Below are 8,045 nucleotides of genomic sequence, written 5' to 3' on the forward strand. Positions count from 1 at the left end.
GCCAAAACTCCAATAAAATTTTGATCAACTTTGAGGGACGGCTATGACCATGCAGGATCATCCAGACCAAACATGACGATTTTGCTACATACTATTCCTATTTATGTTCCAGCATTCAAAATTTGAGCCTCCTACATGGTTTAGTTCTTGCTCTATGGGCTTATGAACTTTGACAAAAAAAAGACGCTGAACAAAATCGACACCCCCTCCCCCCGTAAAACTGGCTGTATCTTGTAAAGTATTGATCTTACATAAAATACATTTTACAGTGTGTCTCCTGGGTAACATAGGTACACCTGGTGATTTTTTCAGAATTTTTTGAGACCTAAGTGTGTGGGCCCTGGTGGAATTGACGTGGAATGACCCCGTTCTAGTCAGTAAAAATTAGACTGTAAAATGAAGGGGAGAGAAGAAAATGTGCTGCTTAGATCATTGATTGGAACATTTACTTTTAAAAAACGGCCTGATGGTGTTGATAAAAATAAAGTGTTGATTAAAATAAAGTCCTCTGCAATGTCTGCAGCAAGGAATTTGCATATCACCGGAGTTCATCAACTCTAAAGTCGCACATCAATGCAAAGAAATTGTGTTGACATTGAGAGGAGTGTTAATTTATTTTCATTGTGTCCCCTAGGTTATATCTGTGGCCTGAAATGCCTTGTATGTGAAAAAAAAACTTCTTCCCGAAGCACTTTTGAATATATTTCCTCAGCATATTAGGTCATATCATAGATTAGTATGGCCATTATTTGAACCATGAAAATAATAATAAAATAATTTTTGAACTTTATTTCACTTATGCTGATTATTCAATGATTCATTTGAATTTAAATATTTAAAATACTTTCACAGCAAAAATTATATATGCGATTAATTTAGATTAATTAATCACAGAGTATGTAATTAATTTGATTAATTTTTTTAATCGATTGACAGCCATAATATATACACACACAGTATATAAGAGCTGTTAGCGCTGCAACCTGGTGGTGGGCTGGTGGAACAACTGTGTATGTAAAGTTACTTTGCATGCACCATGGTTTTCCATGGTATAAATAGATAGATAGATAGATAGATAGATAGATAGATAGATAGGTAGATAGATATATAGATAGGTAGATAGATAGATACTTTTTTGATCCCCAGGGGGAAATTCAAGAAATGCACACACACACACATACACACACACATGCACACACACACATACATGCAGTTTCCCACTCAACACTGGAATTTTAACACCAGACTCAGAATAAAGTCCCTGTGATGGCAGCCCTGTGTGAACGTCCCTTTCTGCATCCCCGACACCCGTCAGTTACACACACACACACACACACACATACACACTCGTTTCACACACACACACACACACACAGACGTACACACTCGTTTCACACACGCACACACACACAGACAGGCACACGCACACACACGCACACATACACATGCACACACACACATATACATGCACACACACACAAACACAAACACACCCACGCACACATACACACACACACACACACACACACTTCCTTCTATCTTCCAACTCCTTTTCCCTCCTTGTACTTTTCCTCTTACTCACACACACACACACTCACACACACACACACACACACACACACACACAGATGCAGAAAACACAAAACGCGCCATCATAACCACACACACACACACACTCACTCACTCACACACACACACACACACACACACACACACTCTCTCACACACACACACACATACAGAGATGCAGAAAACACACACAGATGCAGAAAACACAAAACGTGCCATCATAACCTCACACACATACACACACACAGATGCAGAAAACACAAAACGTGCCATCATAACCTCACACACATACACACACACAGATGCAGAAAACACAAAACGTGCCATCATAACCTCACACACATACACACACACAGATGCAGAAAACACAAAACGTGTTATCACGAGAGTCATATGTTATCCCGACCCAACGGAACAACTGACACACACCATACCTGCGATACGGGGAACAGCGCGGGACTCCACTCGCAAAACACGACAAGGACACGTGATATCAAATCACGAAGCTTCTGTTGGCGAGATAGTACGCTCCCGGCTCCGCTGACACAGTGGTCCCGCTAGGAAGACCGATGTCTGGTGCTCCGCTGGGAAGACCAATCTCTGGTGCTCCGCTAGGAAGACCGATCTTTGGTGCTCCGCCGGGAAGATCTCTGGTGCTCCGCTGGGAAGACGGATCTCTGGTGCTCCGCTGTCTGTCAGGGGTGAGCCAACTGGAATGTCGCAACTTCCTCTGGTTCCTCAACTCCACACTCGCGCTGTTGAGCAACACGGGGCGGTGACTGGACGCCTTGTCCAGCAGCACACCCACACTCACACACACACACACACACACAGGGAGGGAGAGAGAGAGAGCACTTACAGCACATCACCACACACACGCGCACACACACACATACAGAGGGAGAGAGAGAGAGAGCACATGCAGAAAACACAAAACGTGTCATCATCACAAACACACACACACACACACAGAGAGAGAGAGAGAGATTTTGTATTTGATGAGACATAACAATTGTTAAGAAATTCAGATGCAAATTGTGGTGTTCATTATTGTATTGTACTTTGAAAACACAGAAATAGGCTACTTTCCCCCACGCGGTGTCGCCTGCCCTACACATGTCACCTGTATGCGTCTGTTCTACAGGCGTGTTGGGAGATCGCGCACACTGGGCTGAGTGCCGGTGGCTTGTTTAAGACACGTGGCGAGTGCGAGGTTGTGTTCATTCAATATGCCCACGCGCTGATTCAGTGTAGAATGTGTTGCAGAGGCCGGAGGTGATCCACAAACACGGATGCAATAGACGTCGGCGCCAGGAAGTGAACCGCCTAGAGGCACCATGTAGCCTACTGCCCGCGTCTAATCCTCTCACAGACCGGAGAACGAGATCATTCTTCCAGTGAAGAGTCACACACAGTAGAGTGGAGGTTTCTGATATGATGCCATGCTGCTTTGGAAACGTAACTTTAAGAATACAAATACTCACCCACTACAAAACAAATCCCTTCATTTCACCCCTTGTATAGGCTAGGCCTTACTTTGGACCTTAAATCCCTTCATTTCACCCCTTGTATACAGTAGGCCTTACTTTAAATCCCTAATAATGAAGTCGTTTTTCAGTAGAAAAGGGCATAGATTAACATTGATTAAGGAGAAAAGCTCTTTTTGATTTCCCCTTAATCAAGGAATCCCTTAATTAACACATTCAAATAAAATTAACAATTAAATTGTCATTCACAATGGCATATTTAAGCAGCAAAAAGGCCAACATATAAAATGTTGAAAATGAAAGTTTGGACTATTTCATGGAAAATATATGTTAATTTTTTTTATATATATACTTCCTATATAGTGAAATGCTTATGTAGCCTATCTGTCCAGTTGTGCACATGTAGAGACCATATTATAATAACCCACACAGACAATACTCAGATAAACCACATACAGCAAATAGATAAATAATAGCCACCACACATACAGTAAATAGATAAATAATACCCACCACACATAGAACTGGACAGACGTGTGTGCACTGGCTGATTAGCACAACTTTTATGCATTTCTACTGCAGTCATATTCACTGTGTTCACTGAGAAGGAATCAGTTCACATGGTTAGGCACTTGTAGGCGTAATCACATCTCAACCATGTTAAAGAAGCCCTATGCAACAATTTTAGCAAAAATGACCATAATTATGCAGGTTGAAAGTCGTTCTGATGATTCTACAACACTTTTTGGGTCGTAGGTGGGTGCTTCGTATCCCCCTAGTGCTTCTCCGCGGAAAAACGGAATATGCAACTTTCTGGTTGCGGTCCGAACACATCGGGTTGTAACTCAGCGGAAGTATCCAATCGCGCCACGAAAATGTAGTCAGATTGTAGTTTCTAAGAAGACTGCAAAACGGACTCCGACTTGGCTTTGTTGCTGTTGAAATTGTAAGTAGCCTACCCTTGGGTGAACTTCGTTTTTGTAATGTGATTTGATAGTCTCTTGAACAATGTGTTTGCTCGACCGTTTTATTGTGAGCCCTGTATGTGTTTAGCTTGGTTTCTTGATGGCTAGCTCGCTAGCTAGTAGGGGTTTACTGCCCTACAAAGGCAAAAGACCTTAACTCCCCAGAGTGTGAAACTGAGAAAAATGACTTTAAAGTTTTTTTGTTGTCCAGCCAATTGTATGATAGGTAGGACACTGAAAATTTGCCAAGTAATTGTCATAATGAATACATGTATCTACATGGAAAAAAAATCAGCTCAAACTTGACCTTTGACCCTTATTTGGAAGTTACTGTATTCTGCTTTTGCATTATCTGCAAAACAATAAGGGGTCATACAAAGGCAAAATACCTTAACTTCTAATTTATTGACCATTTGGACTTTTATCACTCTATAGAAACATTTATATGATAACAATGATAGCCTTAAGATAACATTTAGTGAGTTTTGTCTAGTAAGGCTTAATATTAGGCCTCCACAACATATTACAAAATACAAAATAATGAGAAGGCTACACTGGAACATTTTAAAACTTTATCGTTGTACTTCATTTAAGTAAAATAACACTTTAAGAGCCAGAAAACAAAAAAACAGCCACAACATGATCCAAGCCAATGCCATTGGAAACGTATGCAATTACAGGAATTTTGCTACTCATGGACACATAATAATTTACTGTCTGTGTCGTGGGTGACGGAGGAGTCACATATTGATTGGATTTCTTTCTTGACAAATTAAAGGGACATCGACTTAAGGACATGCTGTGTAGTTTTGTTAAGTATGGGAGTCAAATATTTTGCAACCAACACTGTCTAGCTTTAGCTAATAGCTTACTCATAGCGACACTTAAAATTGAATGACAACATCCGAACAACGTTGCACTTTGATAGATTTTAGGCTAGCTAGCCTGCACATAATTATATTGCGAATGGGCTTGCTGAAAACTTGTGATGGATTTAAACAATGGATTTGTCTTCTCAGTGGATGTTGTTTTCCATGGATTTTTTTAAAGGTAAGCTGCGATCTAAGTTCTATCTGCTGGGTTAGTTTGTGTGCGACATGTTCTCCTCGCCGGGGAGGGACGGGGAGGTGTATCGAGGCGTCCCCAACCCTTTCGCTTTGTTTTCTGCCAGTGAGTGGACTTGCAGATTGGCAGGCAGCTAGCCACCCTGTATGGCACGAGAAAACGTGTACTAGGCTACTAGTTAATAGTATCCAGGCTTTGAGACATTTATGGTGTCTTACAGTTGCCTGGCACAACATCTATCATGTAGGCTATTTGTGGATCAGGAACAGTTAACTAGCTAACTAGGCTACATCCTAGCTGAATTTCACAAAATCTGAAGTAGTTAATGCTAGATAGTAAAACAACCACTGCAACATTTTCTTTTCACTTTATTGAAGTGTGGCTGAAGTGCTTCAATTAGGCCTACATACAATACATAGGCATAAGACACTCTGCCTTTGTTTTACCCACCACCAATGTTAATATGGTTTGCTGCGCTGAAATTACGGTGCACTGTAACTTAATTCCAGCGTTCTATAGAGCCGCGAAACAAAGCTAAAGAACCACAACTGATGTTACGGGCTATGCCTTGGCTTACCCTCTGCTTTTTGAAGTTACGGCAAAAACAGCATCTTATTTTGATAAGAAAACAACAAAATTGACTCAAGATATTTGTCCACATGATAAAATTGATGCCCATTGTTCCAAAAATGACAAAAACTCATTTTTGATAAAATTGAAGTTACGGCCTTTTGCCTTTGCACGGCAGTTTAGCGCAGCAGTCATTTGCTACCGAAGCTGCAGGGGGAGCTGTGTCATGAAAAATGCGAGCCCAAATCCGGCGAAAACCCAGAAACAGCGAAGGAATAACCAGACCTGCATAGGGCTTCTTTAAGAGGCTAAAAGCACGTTTAAAGCCTGCTCTGTTTCAGCCGTGTGGATGCGAACTCGAGCAGGAGCATAACTCGTGTAGGCAACACCGTTTCTCTCGCTAGTTACAGCACTCCGTGACCACAAGCAGCAGAGCTACAGTAGGTGTTGAAATCGTCCGCAGTTCCCCTTTCATTCACCCAGCGCCATCTTAATGCCCCTCCCCAGCACACCACAGCTCAAGGTTTAAGGTTTATTTAGACATGGACAGTGCACATTAATGAACATAAAAATGTAAATGTGCCAGAATTAGCCAAAATGGCTATTTTGCATCTGTTGTCCATGGGCCGATGTTAACAGGCCAGATGTGCCTACAAGAAACTCTACACACATCATTGCAGACCTAAAAGATAAAACAACACTTTACACATAAGATGTACTATAAAAAATACAAACAAGTGAAAATAAGCTTAACCCACCATAATAAAATGAGGGAAAGAATAGAAGAAAAGACAAGAAGAGAGGGCATGGGGCAGGGATGGTAAGACAATAGAGCACAATGACAATGACAGACACACATCCAGAGGAGCTTACTGCAGACATGGGGCAGGGATGGTAAGACAATAGAGCACAATGACAATGACAGACACACATCCAGAGGAGCTTACTGCAGACGGTGGATGACCACAGCCTCCTCAGGAAGTAAAGCCGACTCTGCCCTTTCCGATACAGCGCATCTGTGTTGGCTGACCAGTCCAGTTTATTGTCCATGTAGATAGATAGATAGATACTTTATTGATCCCAGGGGAAATTCAAGGTCTCAGTAGCATACAGGCAACACACACACATTCACTAACAGCAGAAAAAAGTAATTAAAAGTATATAATAATAAAAAAACACAACTAAGTGTAAGACCTATGTAGTATTCAGTATTTCAGTCTGTTACAGCTATAATGTTTGTCCAGGGGGTGGCAGTAGAGCGTTTATATCAGTATCCAAAATGCTATGGCTAGTAGAAAAGAAGAAGAGTGTGTTCAGTTTTAACGTGGGTTCTGAAGTGTGCTGAATAGCAGAATAAACGACGAACTTTTCTAACACCGGTGTCCTTATTTCAAGTCGATGCCAGCGGTGTAATAATTTGGTGGCCCGTACGGGGATGTTTATTCTGCAGTGAGAGACATTGGAGACGGATACTAAAAAGGTACTCTTGTTGAGGGAAGTGGAAGAGATATAACTGTTAGCTGAGTTAGCAAAAGTTTGGAGCTAGCTTACGTCAGGATAACGTTGATATCTAGCTGAAGCCCAAGACCCCATTCTACTTTTTAGTGTCAGTCATTCAAGAAAATGTCTGAAACACGCGAAGAATTATTAAATGACATTGAAAAAACACTGCTCGGATTATCAGTGGAACAATTGCAACGTGTGTGTATACACGTGTGTCTACATTGTCAGACAAAGAACAGTGAAGATGCAGACATTAACCGGAAAAGCCGACGTGCATTGATTAAACATGTGATGGAGTTCTGTGATCATGATGATTTATTGGAGTCAGAGGATACAGGCATGTCAGTGCTTTTGGAATTGATGGACTTTGTGAGCAACATACAGCAGGAAGGTGCACCGAAGCCTGCTACTGAGCCTGAGGGTCACACCGCAGAATCCACGACAGAGGCTATGCAGTCACCGCAAGCGCGGGAGTCGGAGACCATGCCAAGAGGGAGGAGCAATGCACCTCATAGGGGCAGAGAGTCGATCGGGAGCCAGAATTACAGTGTGGCATGGAATGGCTACAGAAAGGACTTCAAAATCAGCGGACAAATTGGTGAGGCAAACCAAAAAGATAAATTGACTTTTACCAGCCTTGAACATCAAATTGAAAATGGTTTAAGAAAAGGCTATCCTGATTTGGAAATAGTGGAGGCGGTAATCCGTGCAGTGAGTCCTGGAGTGAAACTGAGGAGTTATTTAGAGGGCAAAACAGACTTAACTCTACAGACTCTCAGACACATATTACGTGCTCACTATGCTGAAAAAGATGCCACTGATTTGTACCAGCAATTAGCTAAAGCCGTGCAGGGTCCATGCGAAACAACTCTGGATTTTATTGTTC

At 41.8% G+C, this 8,045-nt stretch overlaps 1 protein-coding gene across 1 annotated transcript in view; it reads right to left on the bottom strand.

The window, feature by feature from the left end:
* Window positions 1-2,371, bottom strand: part of zmp:0000000936 (interleukin-1 receptor type 1) — a 32,024-nt gene extending 29,653 nt beyond the window's left edge. The window contains exon 1 of the mRNA XM_048239775.1: window positions 2,004-2,371. The gene's annotated coding sequence lies outside the window, so the exon portion shown is untranslated. The remainder of the gene's footprint in view (window positions 1-2,003) is intronic.
* Between the last annotated feature and the right edge of the window lie 5,674 nt (window positions 2,372-8,045).

Source organism: Alosa alosa, chromosome 3 (assembly GCF_017589495.1).
Source record: "Alosa alosa isolate M-15738 ecotype Scorff River chromosome 3, AALO_Geno_1.1, whole genome shotgun sequence".
Taxonomy (NCBI): domain Eukaryota; kingdom Metazoa; phylum Chordata; class Actinopteri; order Clupeiformes; family Clupeidae; genus Alosa; species Alosa alosa.